We start from the raw sequence: 19,534 nt of genomic DNA on the forward strand, positions 1-19,534 counted from the left end.
GATGGGCACTGAGGAGGGCACTTGTTGGGATGAGCATGGGGTGATGTATGTAAGCAATTAATCATGGAAATATACCCCCGAAGCCAAGAGAAAACTGTATATACTGTATATTAGCTAACTTGACAATAATTTATATTAAAAAAAAATCCAAACCTAGCATTCTCAATTCAAACAGGCATTAACACTTTGGAGGGATACTGTACAAATTTCGTATTTCTTAGGTGTATGCCAATCTGTTTAATAATGATTTCATCTTAATATTCTTTCTAGAGCCCCGATTTCTTTTTAGCCAAACCAAGAAAGCAAATAAATATTTAAAAAATACATATTGTTAGGCTGCCCATATAGTTTCATCCACCTAACAAGGTTACGGATTCAAAGGCAATGAGGTTTGGGTCTATAGTCTCAACAACACAAGTTCTCAGGCAGGAAAGTTTTAGAATAACCACTAATGGATAAAGAATTTTTTAATATATTCAGCTTATCATATTATCAACTTTCTCCACCTATTTATATCACACTTAAATACATAAATAAGATACAGTGAGCCTGACCAGCTGTTTAAGTAGAAGTGGTGAAATATTTTATAACCATTAAGATACATGAAATTAATATTTAAATCCAATATCCAGAAGTTTGTACTTAGACTCCTGCATAATTTTGTGCATCAGTACTTTCATATTATTACTATGTATTTTAATCACTAGAGTGTTATCAAAGAGCATCTTGGAGAACTCTACATAAGTACATTCTTGCCAATATCATTTGTAATAATTTTACTGTGCCATTCAGTCAAAATTCCAAACTGATGTATCCAAATAAATTTGAACTTGCCTTATTACAAAACAGTCACAATTAATTAATATAAAATTATTATAATAAATGCAGCTAACAACATAGGCATTATATTAATTAATATAGGCATTAATTCATCACTTCAGTAATAATACAGCAAGGCCTCATTAGATATTACAAGTCATTGAGTCGTGAAAACAAAATGTAATGTGAGATCTGAAATTAGATCCTGAAAAAGAAAAAAGCCTTCAGTGGAAAAAGCAAGTGAAATCCAAATAAAGTCTATAGCTTACTTCATAATATTCTATCAATATTATCATTGTTGTTCTTGTTACTAGTTTTAGTCTTAGTTTAGATCATTATACTATGGTTACAGAAGTTGTTAATGTTAATGGCGAAGAATATGTGGAACTCGTATATTTTTGCAACTCTTCTGGAAATCTACCATTTTTTTTTCTAATTCACAAGTTAAAAAAACAAGTCACTGTAGTTCAATTACATCTTTGGACAGTTCTACAAGTAAAGAAAAAAAAAGTTTTTATACTAAGCCAGTATTTGACTTCCTGAAGCTTCCACCCATACATTCCAATCTTACATCTTAAACTATAGAACACTACTCCATGATGGATGGTTTCAGATATTTGAATGGACTTCTCACATCACCAGAATGTTAACTTTTCTAAGTTAAACATTCTCTAGTCCTTCAGCTTTTTATCATGTAAAAGGTTTTTAATACCTTCACCACCAGTCACTTTCTCTCTAAAAGTGAAAGAACAGGATCTGCTTTGTCCTAAGGGCTTTACTTGACTGCAGTGCCTCTTGGCAGATACAGTCACTCTTGACAGAAACACTTCCTGATGCACCCTCAAAGGCGAGGCCCTAACACCAGTGTCTCCATCAGCTGTCAAACCCTCCTAGAGACAGAAGTTCCTGGCAGCTTGTGAAACTAACAGTGACAGCTCTTGTAAATGTTAGCTAGTAATGTAAGTAACAATTCCCAGCAGTATCCAGGGCTGCCCCAAATTTCCCTGCAGTGACTGCTTTTCTTGAATAGTTCTACTCTTCACCATTTCTGTAATAATACACCTCGTCACAGGTTTCTCAGATACCAGAGGAGAAGATTCTTGGGACTATGAAACCTATTGTCTTAGTCTACTTGGGCTCTCATAATAAACATCAAAAACTAGTTGGCTTAAACAATAGAAACTTATTATTCAAAGTCCTGGAGACTATTAGGAAGTCCAAGATCAAGGTACCAACCAATTTGGTTTCTAGTGAGAGCTCTCCTCCTTGGTGGCAGATGGCCTCCTTCTGTGTCTTCATATGACCTTTCCTAGGTGCATGAACATGGAGAGGACTCTGGTCTCTTTCCCTATCCATCAAGCAGTAATGACTGCCATGACAAAGAGTTCCACTGGCCACACCACCCAGACCACTTTGAACTCAACCCTTGATTCAGACTTGTGCAGATTGACCATGGAGTGACCCACAGAGTGACCAACAGTTAGTTACCTTTACCTCATTATAATACTAAAGTCTCCAGCCAAGGAGAAGCATAAGGCTCATTTACATAACACACAATGTATGTATAGGCATGTATCCCCAAGGTGCAACCTTACTCCCATCTCTACATATGATAACAAGCCTCCCTTATCTAAATATTTATCCTAACTCTAAATGAAAGGAGCCATCCACCCTGACTCAGAGAGTCACAGCTTTGGAGGTTATTCCCTGTGATTTCCTTATTTAAAAGTTTCCTTTGCATGACAATTCCACTTGGTGTAATTTCTATCTGTGACTCACCAAGGAGCAAACTCACATTTGGTTTGGTTACAAAACTAAACAGGTTACATGCTTCCAAAATACAATGATGGACAGGCATAAGATAGATCTTCCCATTCAAAGAGGAAGAGGTGATGGATAGCAAGCAAGTTCAAGTCCTAGCAAGGCAAATTTCATGAGTTTATGGCTTGCAAATAATCCTCTTTAGTTCAATATTCTGCCCTCTAGTCCTACTGTAGTAACAGAGTCATCTCCATGACTCTGTGGGTGGCCCTGTCCCTTCAGTTCTTGCAAAAGTAATCCCAACTTTGTAGAACTGGGCAGGACCATCCTGCCTCCTAAAATCAGAGAGACAGCCCCACTTTCTGTTACTCATTTGTTTGTTTCTTAAATTCTGCATATGAGTGAAATTATATGATATTTGTCTTTCCCTGATTTATTTCACTTAGCATTATAGTCTCTAGATCCATCCGTGTTTTTACAAATGGCAAGACTTTGTTTTTATGGCTGAGTAATGTTCCATATTTTAGCTATTGTAAATAATGCTGCAATAATGTATGGGTGCATGCATCTTTTATATTAGTGTTTCCATACACTTTGGGTAAATACCCAGAAATAGAATTATTTGATCATATGGTAGTTCTATTTTTAATTTTTTATATTGTTTTCATACTATTTTAATACTGAAATACTGTCTTCCACAATGGCTGCACCAATTTGTATTCCCACAAACAGTACATGAGCGTTCCTTTTTCTCCACATCCTCACCAAAACTTGTTCTTTGTGTTTTGATTTTAGCCATTCTGCCAGGTATGAGGTAATATCTCATCACGGTTTTGACCTACATTTCCCTGATGATGAGTAATGTTCGACATCTTATTACGTACTTGTTGGCCATCTGTATGTTTTCTTTGTACAAATGTCTGTTCATGCCTTCTGCCCTTTTTTTAATTGGACTATTTTTTTTGTTATTAAGTTGTGTAAGTTCTTTATATATTTTGGATACTAACCATTTATTGGATATGTATTTGCGAGTATCTTCTCCCACACAATACGTTGTCTTTTAGCTTTGCTGATTGTTTCTTTTGCCGTGCAGAAGATTTTTATTTTGAGTATTCTCAATAGTATATTTTTGCTTTTGTTTCCCTTGCCCCAGGAGATATATCTAGAAAAGTGTTGTTATGGCCAATGCAGAGAAATTACTGCGTAGGCCATGTTCCAGGATTTTTTGATTTCAGATCTCACATTTAGGTCTTTAATAGAGTTTACCCTTATGTATGGGTGTAAGAAAGTGTTCCATTTCATTCTTTTGCATGTAGCTGTCCAGTTTTCCCAACAACACTTGTTGAAGACTTTTCCCCATTGTGTATTCTTGCCCTCTTTTGTCTGAGATTAATTGAACATATAATGGTAGGTTTATTTCTGGGCTTTCTATTCCGTTCCATTGATCTATGTGTCTATTTTTGTGCCAGTACTATTTATCTTGGATTGCTACAGCTTTGTAGAATATCCTGAAATCTGGAATTGTGATACCTCCAGTTTTGGCCTTCATTTTCAAGATTGCTTTTAGGGTCTTTTGTGGTTCCATACAAATTTTAGAATCGATAGTTCTAGTTCTGTGAAAAAATGTTATTCATATTTTGATAGGGATTGCATGAAATCTGTAGATTGCTTTGGGTAGCATGGACATTTTAGCAATATTTTTTCTTCTAATCCATGAGCATGGAACATTTTTCCATTTGTTTGTATTGTTTTCAATTTATTTCATCAATGTTTTATAATGTTCAGAGTATAAGTGTTTCACTTCTTTGGTTAAGTTTATTCTTAGGCATTTTTTTTATTTTTGATGCAATTGTAAATGAGATTGTTTTAACTTCTCTTTCTGCTGCTTCATTATTAACATATAAGAATGCAATTTATTTCTGTATGTTGATTTTGTATTTTGCAACCTTACGGAATTCATTTATCAGTTGTAGTTTGTTTTTGGTTTAGTCTTTAGGGTTTTCTGCGTATAGTATCATGTCATTTACAAATAGTGAAAGTTTTAATTCTTCCTTACCAATTTGGATGTTTTTTATTCTTTTGTCTGATTGCTGTGGCTAGGAATTATTATGTTGAATAAAAGTGGTAAGACTGGGCATCCTTGTCTTGCTTCTGACCTTAGAGGAAAACTCTTAGTTTTTCACCACTGAGTATGATGTTAGCTATGGGTTTTCCTTTATGGCATTTATTATGTTGAGGTATGTTCCCTCTAAAGTTACTTTGTTGGGAGTTTTTATCATGAATGGATGTTGTACTCTGCCAAATGCTTTTTCTGCATCTATAGAAATGATCATATGGTTTTTATACTTTCTCTTATTGATGTGATGTATCACATTGCTTGATTTGCAAATACTGAACTACCCTTGCATCCCAGGAATAAATCCCACTTGATCATGGTGAATGTTTTTTTCTTTTTTTTTTTTTTATGCATTGTTGGATTTAGTTTGCTAGTACTTTGTTGAGGATTTTTGCACTATGTACATCAGGGATATTGGCCTATAGTTCTCTTTTTTAGTGGCGTCTTTATTTGGTTTTGGTACCATGGTAATGCTGGCCTTATAGAATGACTTTGGGAGTTTTCATTATTTTCCTATTTTTTGGAACATTTTGAGAAGAAGAGGTATTAACTCTTCTTTAAATGTCTGACAGAATTCACCTGTGAAGCCATAGAGTCCCAACACTTGTTTTTTGGGATTTTTTTTTTTTTTTTTTGATTACTGATTCAGCTTCATTGCTGGTAATCAGTCGGTTCAAATTTTCTATTTCTTCCTGACTCAATTTTGGGAGGTTATATAGTTCCTGGGATTTATCCATTTCTTCTACATTGTCCAATTTGTTGGCACACAGTTTTTCAAAATATTCTCATAATCTTTTGTATTTGTGGTGTCAGTTGTTATTTTTCTATCATTTCATTTTGAGTCTTCCTTTCCCCACGCCTCTCTCTTCACTATTTATTTATTTATTTATTTAGTATGAATATGTGAGTCTGTATAAAGATTTACCAATTTTATTGATCTTTTCAAAGAACCAATTCCTGGTTTCATTTGATCTGTTTGGGTTTTTTGTTTTGTTTTGTTTTTGTTTGTTTGTTTTTGTTTGTTTTTAGTTTCCATCTTACTTATTTCTGCTCAAATCCTTATTATTTCCTTCCTTCTACTGGCTTTGAGTTTTGTTTATCTTTTTTCCAGCTCCTTTAGGTGTAAGGTTAGGTTGTTTGAGATTTTTCTTGACTCTTTAGGTAGGTTTGTGTTGCCATAAACCTTTTGCTGCATCCCAAAGATTTAACCATTGTGTTTTCATTTGTCTCCATGTGTTTTCTGATTTCTTCTTTGATTTCTTGGTTGACCCACTCATTGTTTAGTAAGTAGCATGTTATTTGACCTCTATGTATTTGTGCTCTTTCTAGGTTTATTTCTTGTGGTTGATTTCTAGTTTTATAGCACGGTAGTATGATTTCTTATATTTATAATTCTTATTTTTCCTTCTTTAGGCTATTGAGTGGTTTCTGAATTTTATTTGGGGGTACATATTTATTATTTTTATTCATTTAGCACCTCCATTTTATGGATGGTTTTGGATTGTTGATTTTTTTAATTTTTATATTATTCCCTATTTGTGCTTTCTTTTGGTTTGCTTTGTTGAAGTTTTATATATTTTTTGAAGTTCTTTCTTAACTCATTTACTTTCTATTTTTTTCATTATGTTTATATTGTTAAGTAATAAAAATTCAACAGAGTAAATTTTAAAGATCTAAGTGGCTTTATTTTTTGTTTTTTTAATGTTTATTTATTTTTGAGAGAGAGAGAGAGCAAGAGAGAGAGACAGAGAGAAAGCACAAGTGGGAGAGGGGCAGAGAGAAAAGGAGACACAGAATCTGAAGCAGGTTCCAAGTTCCGAGCTGTCACCACAGAGTCCAATGTGGGGCTCAAACCCACAAAACATGAGATCATGACCTGAGCCGAAGTTGGACACTTAACTGACTGAGCCACCCAGGTGCCCCTAAATGGCTTTATTAATTGATTTATGAATTAGGCAGTATCCCATCTAGCAAGTATAGGGGAAGTCCAAAGTACTACAGAAAAGGAAAGGTTTTTAAAAGTAACGAGTGAAAAAAAAGAGAAAATATTAATGAAGAATCTTTTATTTATTTATTTATTTATTTATTTATTTATTTATTTATCAACATCACCCTCTTACAGGGAAGAGAAAGGGTCTATCAATAAATTTCCTAGTGCTGACTAGGAAATGTCAATGGTGATTGGTTAAAGGATTCATACCTTAGAGAGTTGAAACTGCAGTTAGGTTAGGTTTAAGTCTTGGTTTATGGACATAGGGCCTTAGGTGACACCATTTGGGGCCTATGGTTTGTTTATATAAATATTTAACACTATTCTTGTAGCCAGGGTGCAGGAGTGCAAAAACACCTGGCTCAGGAGTCCTCTACAGACCAGTTTTAGCCACCCACCACTGTCAAAATCCAAAGGCAGAGAAATTAACAGTGATGAAGCAATAAAGGAATTTATTTCAATACGGCCAACACCAGGAAGACAGTGGATTAGTGTTTCACAGACTGTCTCCAAAATGCTGAAAATACCTCTAGGTTTATATGAGAAAAATGTAGGACAAAGGTCAGTGGGTACATTTAGGTGGGCAGCAAAGGTCAGGTTGATCATTGTCTTTGGTTCAATCACATGGGGTCTTGCTGAATCGGGGTAGTGATTATTGGTGGAGGGGGTAGTTTCAATTTCCACCTGGGGATACTTTGCTTTCAGGGTCTTTTGCTTGAGGTAAGAGATAAGCTGGAAAGAAGAACTTAATCAATTAGAAAGTACAGACTGAGGTCAAAATGTAGGTAACTGAAGTCCTCTTTCACTCTCTAACTTTACTGTGTCTCAAATTCCAGTATATATTATATTCATTAACATTTAAAAATCATTTTCCATCTATTTTCATTTTGCCTTTGACCTAAAGTGTCTAATTGGGAAATCCATTATTCTTCCAAATAAATGTACACTTTTTTTTTCTATTTTGATCATATACTGCATTTAATTAGATTTACTTTATGGTATATTGTGACTTTTAACAAATGATTTAATATAGGTTAATGTAGCTTTGGTAAATGTTCAAATTTCCTGGAAAACAAGTGTGTCTTTTTTTTCCCCCATTACAGGTATACAAACACACATATATATAAATGTAAATATCAATATATACACATATGTGAAATCTTATTATGTTAAACTTACTTCATATTACATAGTCTTGTGTTTGTGTGTGTGGATGAGAGAAATTGATTATAGTATTCATATAAGAAAAGACATAAGAATAAATAGTAAGAACAATCCTAAAAATGATATGCTATAGTAAGGAGCTGGGAGAGATTCCACTAGAAAATAAAATATATACATATGATAAAACCCCATGTTATATACAAAATGTTTGTGTTCCCACATAATCATATCTTGGAGCCCTAACGCCCAATGTGACTATATTAGACATAGAGAATTTATGAAAGTAATTAAGTTTAAATGAGATCATATGGATAAGGCCTTTATCTGACAGGAGTAGTGTCCTTATAAGAAGAAATACCAGAAAACTCCCTTTCTCCTGCATGTTCCCTGTCTATCTGCTAGTCTGTCTCTCCTGAATGAACAGAGAAAGGAGTCTGTGAGAACATAGCAAGGAGGTGGTTACCTATAAGCCATAAAGAGAGCTCTCAGCAGGAACTGAATCAGCCAGCACCTTGATCTTGGACTTTCCAGCCTCAAAATTGTGACATATTTATTTGTTTATTTAAGCCATCCAGTTTGTGATACTATGTTACAGCAGCCCCAGAAAACTAACATGCCCCATCATAACAAGAATGTTTTGGTATTGGTTCCTGATGAACATTAAGACCAATGAACTAGAATAGGGATCCAGAAATAGAATCAACCTATTATGGGGACTTATATTTTTAAAAGAGTATCTGAAATCCTGGAATTAAGATGACTTCATAAAAGATATCTGGGAAGCAGGAAGTTATGTGGAAAAAGTTAAAATTGGATCGATACAACCGGCATACACCAGAATAAACTCAAAAGGAATCAAATTAAAAATATATATATGTAAGAGTTTAAGTAGAAAATGGAGACATATGCATAATGTTTCTTTAAAAATCTGGGTGAATATTTTTGTTAAAAAATCAGATTTTCAAAAAAAATAAGACTTTCATGTGAAGTATTTAATTAGCTAGAGCTGCATATACATTATTTTTCTTATACATTTAACACATATCATTAGATTTAGGAGTCTTAGATCAAACTCATTTTCCGTCAAGTTTCTGACATTGTTTCCTGTTAACTTTTAGATTTTAGAGTTATAGAGTTTGTTGGGGAAAGTTGTCCTGGGAAAAAGGAGGTTGGTTGATGGCTTGGTTTTATCTCCTTGCAAGTATTCTTACATTTTGATCTTTTGGTAAATAAACTGATATTTACTATAAGAGTAGTATCTATGGATTAGTCTTAGAGGAATTATCATGATTTAGGATTTTTTATAGTAAACAAATCTCAAATTTACAGATTTATGAATCATGATTCCCTGGAAAATGTCACACAGTCCCTAGAATCATCTGAATATAAAACAAAGATGCTTCAAAACCTAAGCTCTTACTTTTGGGTGAAGTGACCCAGAAACTACACTTAGTGACCTCATCTATCCCATTGGGCCAGAGGGAATGTGTCCAATGTGAAACAAGTACCAAGGAACTATGCAGAATGTGCAGATTTCTCCCATCTTTGCCTTTTCTTCTTGCATGATTGTGTATTTCATATTATTAGTAACATTAAATGCTGGGTAATGTCTCTGATTTGTGTGAGTCAGATCTGACAATTCAATTTTTGTGTTACCTTTCATTGGCATTATGAATAGGATTGCTTTACAGGCTCATAAATCATAATAGGGTACTTTTTAGAAGAAAAGGTGAGAAAAAAAACATAATGAGAATTTGATGACAGAATTATTGCATACCCATCCTTTGTATGAGGGAAATGATGGCGTAAATTGTGGGGAGTCTTACCAGTGGAATTTGGGGAAAAGAGATCCAGTAGTTAAATAATTATTAATATAAGACTGAAAGAAAGATAGCAGAATTTCTCTTCCTTGGTAATTGCTAACAGCCTTCGTTAAGTCTAAAAATTTGAAAGAATAAATGAAATGAAGAGAAAACTCTGTATGTAAGACTAGTTTACCTATCCCTGAAAAGCTTTCTTAAGCCTTTGGCTTAAGAAGCCTTATGGCAGTGAAGAAATGTGATATTCACTTACAAGGTAACTCAATTAAGGTCTTCTATTATCTGTAAGAATATACAGATATCTGGAGGCCAAAGAGAGTATTCTTTTAAATAGCTGGATTGTTTTATGAAACAATATCAACAGAAACCTGGTGAGTTGTATAGGCACATATTCTTAGAATTAATATTCAGAAGGCACATCACTAATTTTTTATTCTACTGAGTGAAAGGGATTTATGTGAGTTGATACAGATACTCAATAGATTGCACATATTTATGGACAGGAGTTTCCAGGCATATTCCATCTAATCTGCAGCAGTAGATAAATGCTACTGGGCACATCTACCCTGAGAAGGGTAACGGTCCTACCCTTCCCAACATATAAATGGAATCCTTCCTAAGTAGTCAAAATATTAACCATATAAGTGACTTCCTACTGTCTTTATAATAGCCACAGAGACAAACTTAATTAATTAATTAATTTATGTATTTATTTATTTTAGAGAGTGATAGAGTGGGGAACATGGGAGCAGACAGAGAGAGGGAGAGAGGGAGGGAGAGAGGGAGAGAGAGAGAGAGAGAGAGAGAATCTTAAGTAGGCTCCATGATTGGCACAGAGCCCAGCACAGTGGTTGACGCAGGGCTCTATCCCACTATCCCACGACTCTGGGATCATGACCTGAGCTGAAATCAAGAATCAGATGGTCAACCAACTGACCCACCCTGGCACTTCAAAACAAATGAATGCAATGCCATTGACAAGGATGTTTCTAGATGTGGTGATAGGGTGGGCTCTTGATCTTGGGTGCCTTGTATAAACTTGCACTTGGAAAGGAAGGGGAATATTCAGGAGAAGGTATTAAAGGTAAAAGAACTACATAATTAGGGGGAAAATTCCACACCTTACAAAAGAAAGGGAGGCTGTAGGGGAGACTTGAAAAGGCCTGTGAGGAAATGACAGCCTGATCGGCTGGGTGGTTTTGTTTATTTAGTTTTTAAAAATGGAGTGAAAAATGTAAATATATATAGTTTTTCTATTAAAAGTTTGACAGCTTATTATCAAAGTTTGATTGGTGAAGGGAGCAGCCCCAGCCATGCTCCAAACTCCTCAAACACCTTAGCAAATTCACTCTCTATATCCTAGTCTGAACGAACTCAAATCCAATTATGAGGATCCTGATTTATAACAGATAATTCTCAAATAAGGTGCTAAATTTATTGCTTCAATTAAAGCCATAGAACCTGAAAAGGCCTGAATGAAAAGCTAATATCTTGCCTCCTACTGAGAGTGAAATAAAAGTGGAAATCATAAGCTACATTCAATAGTTTGGGGAAAACAGCCTTCTAGTAGTAAACAAGAGGGAGCAGTGGGGTAAAGCCCACTCGTAAACTGGATTATGTCAAAGAACACAATGAAGGGAACAGAATTCAAGGGGAGTTTACTGTGTTCAGAGGGAGGCTGATTCACTGCCCAAGAAGTGAAGGAGAGAAGGTTCCAAAGATCTTTTGCTCCCATGACTGTCAGAGCCCCAGATTCTATCTCCGCCAAGGCAAAGCTGGCCACCTGACTCACTGATGAGACTTTCTGGATTAAGGGACACTTCAATGTTTGGAAATCAGCTTGATGATGGAATATATGTATATATACATAATTTTTCATAATAAAAATTTCAAAACTTTCCTAAACATCTTAACTTTTACATTAATTCAACTACTGATCTCTATATATTTATATGTGTCTCCCATTCTCAATGCATTATAATAATATGCACAGAATCTTAGGATTAGCCAATAGCACTTATGTATAATTAGACAAATAGGCTCAGAATGAATGTAATTTTTGTGGAAATTTGAAGAAGTAGTTTATGTAGATAACCACCAAAAAAAAAAAAAAAAAGAATACCAAAAACCAAAAACCAAAACATAGTTGAAGACTCAAAAACGATTATAAGGCTAAATCAGATGCCTTGGTTATATCCCAAAGATGGTTATATCCCAAAGATGGTTCTAGTTGTGTCAGTAATTAGATTTTGTGTCTGATGGACTAAGATGACAGAAACCCAAGGACAAAATCAAACTACAGGGTCACTGTGCCAAAGAACTGTGCCCCATCTACACAGGAAAGGCATCACTTAAAAACAGCTGTAAGCAAAATTCTCCAGGGCATAGATGTCAAATGGATTGCATGAGACTTCTCTTCTAGCCTCATGTAGGTATTAACCAGAATGATGCCTAATTCTACACTACCCCTATGCTGTAACAAAACCAGCCTTGAAGAATGCAATTTAAGATCTTTAGCAAAGTCTATCAATTTGGCCTACCTGGATGAATTTCTTTTGATCAACATATATCAATCAAGGTGAATAATTCACAACCCTCTTACTGTCCCTAGAACAGTGACCTCATTGAAAACAGAATGAAAAATGCAAATACTTGTTACTTTAAAAAGTTGTAAAAACAAAAAGGAAAGTAGAAACAAACCCATATATACAAAGAAAAACAGATGGTAGCCATTGGGAAGGGGATACGCAAAATGGGTGAAAGGGAGTGGGAAGTATAGGTTTCCGGTTATGGAATGAGTAAGTCACAAGGATAAAAGGTGCAGAATAGGAAACACAGTCAACAGTATTAAAATAGTGTCGCCTGAGCATAGCATAATGTATACAGACCTGCTGAATCACTATATTGTATATCTGAAACTATCATAACATGGTGTGTCAACTGTACTTCAGTTATATACATAAATTTATAAAAAGCTGGGATATTTTAGTTAAATTAGTGGGCCTTCAAATTGAATTATGAAAGGAAGTAAGATTTCTAAAATCTGGTTGGTGGAGAATGCAATTGCCTAACTGTGTAACTTTTTACCTCTTCAACACGTTTTTTCTTTTGTTTTCCTAATCTAGTGTTCCCAGGTCTGAGATTAAATAAGCATTCCAAGTAAATTGAAGCCCTGAAACATCGTATCAGTACCTTTATTTTTGACAGTGTATATTCCAGAGATACTTTAGGCTGGGTCATAAGTTTACCTCATCTGGCCTCATTAAGGCTAATTGTGAATCCCTCTATTATGACAGTTCTAGGATTCTCTATTTGTCAAAATAAAGTTAGATGACTGGGAGTAGGGGCCAAGAGCAATTTCTAGTGAATGTAATGTTATTATTAGCTTTGTAGCAAATCGTACATCTGCTGAGCTGGAAAGTCTGAATTAGAGGGAAGGTAGAAGGTATGGAGTCACATTACCCTGGCTGTAGGGGGGACTGCCATTTCTCACTGGAAAATTCAAATCCCAGTGGTCCTTTTGCATATTACTTTGTAAAAAGATTTTGGAGAAAATTTTGTAAGACAAATATTTTTTAAAAACTTAAAAATATACATAGCAAGGGGATATTAAACTGAAAGGAATACAAATGGGAAAAAAAGAGTTAAAGAAGCTAGACCATGATTCATCGCTGACCTGAATACTGGGGAAATGCTCCTAGGGAAAGAGACAGGTGACCTGGTCTAATTTCCTTGCAAATTGCTAACTGAAAGTCATCCTAAAGAGACTTTTAATATTGTCTTGAAAGTAGAAGAGTCCTTGGGGCGCCTGGGTGGCGCAGTCGGTTAAGCGTCCGACTTCAGCCAGGTCACGATCTCGCGGTCCGTGAGTTCGAGCCCCGCGTCGGGCTCTGGGCTGATGGCTCGGAGCCTGGAGCCTGTTTCCGATTCTGTGTCTCCCTCTCTCTCTGCCCCTCCCCCGTTCATGCTCTGTCTCTCTCTGTCCCAAAAATAAATAAACGTTGAAAAAAAAAAAAAAAAGAAAGAAAGTAGAAGAGTCCTTATTTATCAAAACTCTTAGCCAAATATCCTTGGCCTAGGATTCCTTATAGTAAACACAGCTAAAATCCAAAGATTTAGGTATACATGATTTTCTGAAAATATTATATAAAATCTTTAAATTTTTTTACGTTTATTTTTGAGAGAAGCTCAAAATTTTTGAGAGAAAGCAACTGATGGTTGCCCACTTAACAATAATTAACCCTCTTTGCCTCCTTGGCGACCCCCTGACAAACCCACTTTAGGAACTAAACATCTTCCAGAAAAGTTACTCCACACCTAGTTCAAGGAGTGAAGGCCTTTACTTAGGTTAAGCTGATCAGAATTGTCCATTTTTCTGAGAACACTGCATTATTCTGGAGTAGGCATCTGACCTTATCTAGTTGAATCATAGTAAATTTCAACCATTTTCTGAGAAGGTAGGAATTGTCCTAAGGACAGAATGACATGGGTGTTTTAAGGACTAAAATTCACACCACCATTTTTGCTAGCATATGGAGTACAGCCTCAGACTGGACCCAAAACTCAGAGAAACAAAGAATGAAAAGGAAGCAGGACTCCAAATGAATTGTGAAATTTTGGATTAAAGTGTGCCTTAGTGCTAGCTTATAAAAAGTCTACTCAGCTATCTGGTTTTTTGATTTGGTTTCTTTCCTCTAATGCTATTTAACACCTCTGCCCCATCTTTTGCCACTGTGCACCATTAAGTTCGGTGATTGTTATCACCTTTCCTGGGTATCTTTGATGATTTTCCTTGTTCCTCTGTGAGGCCATTTGATGCTCTATGACACAAGTGTTGGCAAAGGTCTCTTATCCATTAAAGAGTTCTGCTTGGAATTTTTTCTCAGGGAAATGGAACATCCCTTAAAATTATGAGATGGACACAGTTTCATCCATGTCTACAATCTGAGACAGATGACATGTTCTCTACTCAATCCCATTTTAACCTAACACGCCAGAAATTTCTCTTATTCTTCTTCCAATAAATTCATACATAATCGGACCCTTTAAGTACTCATTAAAAAACTTATACTGATGTGGACACATGAGTGACTCAGTTGAGTGTAGAGATACTTAAGGATAAAATCTTTTTTAAAAAAGGAATACCAATGCATTTCATATAGTAATTGTGCGACCTGGTGTCCTCAATTATTGATTTTTATTTAAATGATTATATAATTCTTATACTGCCTGCTTCATGTCTAATTTTGACATGAAGCACCCGAAAATGTTTTATAAATTTGACAATAATTTGACAAAATTTGACAACTATTTGACAATAATTCACCCAAAAATGTTTTATAAATCACAGACTGCTACCCTGGTAGATATTTTTGTTTCAAGATACTAAAATGGAACAATAATTCAAATTGGAGGTCTTTTTTGCAATAATTATCTATTGAAAAATTTGGGGTATGTTGGAAAAGAATATAATGCTAGTTTCATATTTGCACAAAATTGCCCTCAGCTCACAGTACGATGTAAACAAGACTTGAATGAACGCTAGAGACCAAGGGCATAGAGATCACAAGAAATACTTTTATAGTTATAGGTTAAACCAACTCCTTGACCCAAATGTAATATAAGAAATATTTATAAGTATTTTATTTGTTAAAAAAATCAACTACAATTAAACATATTTTATGCAATTATTTTTGTTACTATATATGCTCATTAAAATATGTGTTGTCTAGCATTAATTCATTTATTCAATAGTAATAGTGACAACCCAAAATACCAAGAAGTATAGATTAGAAGGGGTAATGCACAGTCACAGTGTTTTGGGCTGGGTACAAGAACTATAAAGTTTCTCTCATAGCGTGATTTATATTTTCCATCTACTGAAAGACATGATCTCCCAATGATATATATTTTTTAGTGGTACCTAGACCCCCATCACCAACACCAGGACTGCTTTTATTGGCAGAAGATTAGCTATCCCAAGTAACAAATCACTTCATTTCTGAGAGACACATGGGCTCAAAACCAACACCATCATCGATTTCCAAGTTTCAAGGTTGTGTAATGGGAATTTCTTAAAACTTAGCCTTCAGCTAATTTTATTAAAAGTAAATCTTGGCAGCAGCGATATTCAGATTTCTGTAACTCTTGCTGGCTCTTCCTACGGGTTACATCAGTTTTCTGCTTAAATAGAATTAAAGATATTCTAAGATATTTTGGAACTTAGAGAAACCTAATGAGTGATTTCATTTTTTAAATTTGTATTTTATTGGCCCTGTTTGTGAATATCTGAATTCACTGTATTATTTGCAACTGCTGTTTATTTCCCAAAGATTGTCAGTTTAAATAGGGTCGTAGGAGCCAAATTCTTTCTCAAATAAAACAAACTCTGTTTTTTCTCCTGAATCTTTATACTTTTTCAAAATAAAATATTTTCAAGAAAATAAATGAAACGGTGGCTTCTTCATACTATGTGAATAAGAAGAGTGATATGGAAAAGGAGAATGTTTTAGGTACAGAGACTTTTTTAGGTCCAAGGCATCCTTTGAGAATCCATGGAATTGTGTAAATCTGCACTTTATAAGAGTGGAACTTTGTTTCCTCAGACTTTGAGCCCAATTAGCCTTTTATGTGCTGTCTCCCAGGACAGAGCTACTAATAAATAAGGTCCCTCTGGACTCCTGAATTCTGATTCAAATTCTGTCCTTGATTCCAGAAGGCCTCAGTATTAACGATGGAAACAAAACTGATCAGGAATCTAAAGTTAAGTGACTTACAAGAAGTTGTTGAGTTAGTGGAAGCAACCAGCACTCTCCTGCAGATACATGGGCTAGTCTGTCATAACATGACTGATTTGAATAAGTAGAAAATATGGTGTATGAAGCATTTAACTTCGGTTAATAATTAATTACACTTGAAGGTTCACTTTAGAAGATTCTAACAGCACTATATGGTCCTAAAGGTTTAAAGACAGTAAGGATAAATCCAAAGACTTTTCTTTTTACTATCACATTATGTGGGGCATTCATGAATTCTGACAACAAGGGACACATAATATGATTCTTTTTTGCAGAGTTACAGCACCTTGTGTGTGTTTTTCTGCTTTCACTCTGCAGTTCAAAATTGGGCTGTGCAGCCTGAACAGGTGCAGAGTGATGAGCTCTTTGAGCAGCTCTCCATGCATTCTGGGACTGGTTGAGAACCATTGGATAGATACAGTCCTACCTTGCCAAGAAGAAAATCTCCCCAAACAGGAACAGATGTTAATATGGGCAAAATGTTCTGTAACAATAAAATTTTTATTTAAACATTTATAGGAATTCTTTTATTCCCCAAAATGTTTTAGCATTCCAGTTTATGCAAGAATCATTTTGCTGCAGAATTTCTGTCATTTCAAGGTAACCAGTAAACTGCTGCATAATAGAGAATAATAAAATTTAGAAAATAATCTCTTTGAATTTTTATATGTGGATCTCACAAACTATGCAGTTTGGTTTAAAGATTTGATTTAAAGTAATCCTATAATAAGAAATTATGTGAAGCTTAGTTGGATAGATAGATATAAATTTGATGAATCTTTGAAAGTCTTTGTACATAAATTGGTCTTCAAGGCAATTCACACTGTCAGGTGCACTTCCAATAATTTCTCAACTCCTTAGGAATTTCCATTGCCACAACATCTTGGATTAATTTAAATGCACTCTTGAAAATAAGAATCACATTTTAAAACTGTTCCTCTACTCAAATATAAGTTGAATGAATAATTTTCAGGGCACGATGTTAATATTGAGTCATTACTAGCTGTCACTGGCTTTGGAATACTTCTAAGTTGTTTTAGGTGATCCTGTCCCCCTAATAAATAAATGTGTTAATGATAATTAATGACCAACAAAAAGATGATTTGGGACTATTTTTACTTGTGGAACATTTATTTAGCACAGAATATTTAGCAGACAGCTACTAATTTAAATAAGTGTTCCAGAAACTGCCAGGTATTCAGTTTTAGATGTGACACTATCATAATTTAATTTTAAAAACTGATATATAAATGCATGTTAGCACATATATGTTTTAATTATTACTGCTTCTTTGTTTTACATCTGCTGTATCTTCTGTCATTTGAAAAACATGGAAATAATTTAAATAATAAATTTTTGAATTTCAAACAAAAAAAAGATAATCTCAAACACAAACTTGTCATTTTTTTTCTGAAATTGGTAACTACGCACTATATTCTTTGTGAGTTTAAATATAAATTCAAAGAAAATATTTGACTTCCATTCCGTGCATTGTGTATGGCACCAAAAGAGTTGAATGAACACAAACCTGAATTATAGTTCCATCTAGTATGCAATATATATCTGATTAATTGAAACCTTCAAATATTAACTGTCACTGCCATATAAACTCAAATTACTTCTTTAGACCAACAAGTATAATAATGACAGTATGCCAAACATTAGATATCTGCCAAGTTAAAGTAGGCATTTATGTCAGAATGCAGGCAAACAATCTAAACAATTTAACTCAGCTTCTGAAGTCAGAAGGAATATTAAATACTGCTTTACTGCAAGCTTGTAAGGCCCAAAAGATTGTCTGCAGTGGGATTCCTTTTAAAGAATAGGCCAGAGATACATAAAAAGACAGAGATCCAGGCTACACCAGTTAGTCACTGTGGTTTATTTGAACAATTGTATGTTAGCAGAGTGGACACATAACCTACAGTAAAAGGCAGCTGTGATTAGTAATTTTCAGGTTTTGGACTTATTTAAAGTCATCCAATTTCCTTTTTATTCTGCATTGAATGAAAAGAATTACATATTAACTAGAATGAAAAGAACACTTTTCATTCTAGAAAATTAGCAATCGAACATAGTTTACTTAAAGTATGAACTCTGTCTAAATGAGGATAGATTAGTATGCTATATAATTGTTAGTCAAAGTGTTAATACAAAGAAATAACAAATATTAATCAATATATGAGATTTGAACACCAGGGGTTCAAAAGATTGATAAATACTGCAACTCAGAACAACAAAAGGAAAGGATCCTCACTAAACCAATATTTATATCCACCCTTACCAAAGACTTTCAGCAATCTTATAGTGTTTAAGGATTTTAATGTTATTAGCATAGCCGCACATACAAAATTTTAACTTGACATTTATTAATGTGGGTCTTTGTTAGTCATTAGTAAGTTGTATGCCATTTATTACCTAATCATAATTGTCATTCTTAATAAATTCTGTATTGCCATTCTAAATCCTGAGTTATTGAGGCTGCTCAGATATTATCTGGTAATTATTTAAACTGGGTTGATTAAGATGAATGACTCAAGAGAAGTAAATCGAATTTAAGAGAAAACATGGCTAATAACTATTATTCCATGACTACACAATGGATTATAAAGGCATTTTGAATTTGTCTTCTATTTTGTGTGTTTCTGCTCCATTTCAATCCCTTACCATTAAATTCAGGAGTTGAGCAGTGCAAACTACTGCAATAAGAAAAGAATAATGGATTATTAGAGTATAATAATCTTGAGGTGGGTTAATTTCAAGTGACAATTTGAAGCTGACTTGGGGAATCTTGTTGAAATAGTGAACCTGGATGTGTTAGAAAATTAGTTGTTTTTTTTTTTTTTTCTTTGCAATCTTTTCACCATCAGGGCTGGATTACTTGATCTCTGTGTGCACTACAACACAGGGTAGCAGAAAAGGGAGACGAATGCACAAGACATTTCCAAAAGCAAAGCAAAAGAGGAAATGCTATACCGGCATGGAGAGACTTTGGAATAAAACAAGGTGATTAAAGTACCCAAAGACATCCAGATAGGTGAGGGAAAAGTACAGGAACATAAAAGCT

This window comes from Leopardus geoffroyi, chromosome A1 (assembly GCF_018350155.1).
Source record: "Leopardus geoffroyi isolate Oge1 chromosome A1, O.geoffroyi_Oge1_pat1.0, whole genome shotgun sequence".
Classification (NCBI taxonomy): domain Eukaryota; kingdom Metazoa; phylum Chordata; class Mammalia; order Carnivora; family Felidae; genus Leopardus; species Leopardus geoffroyi.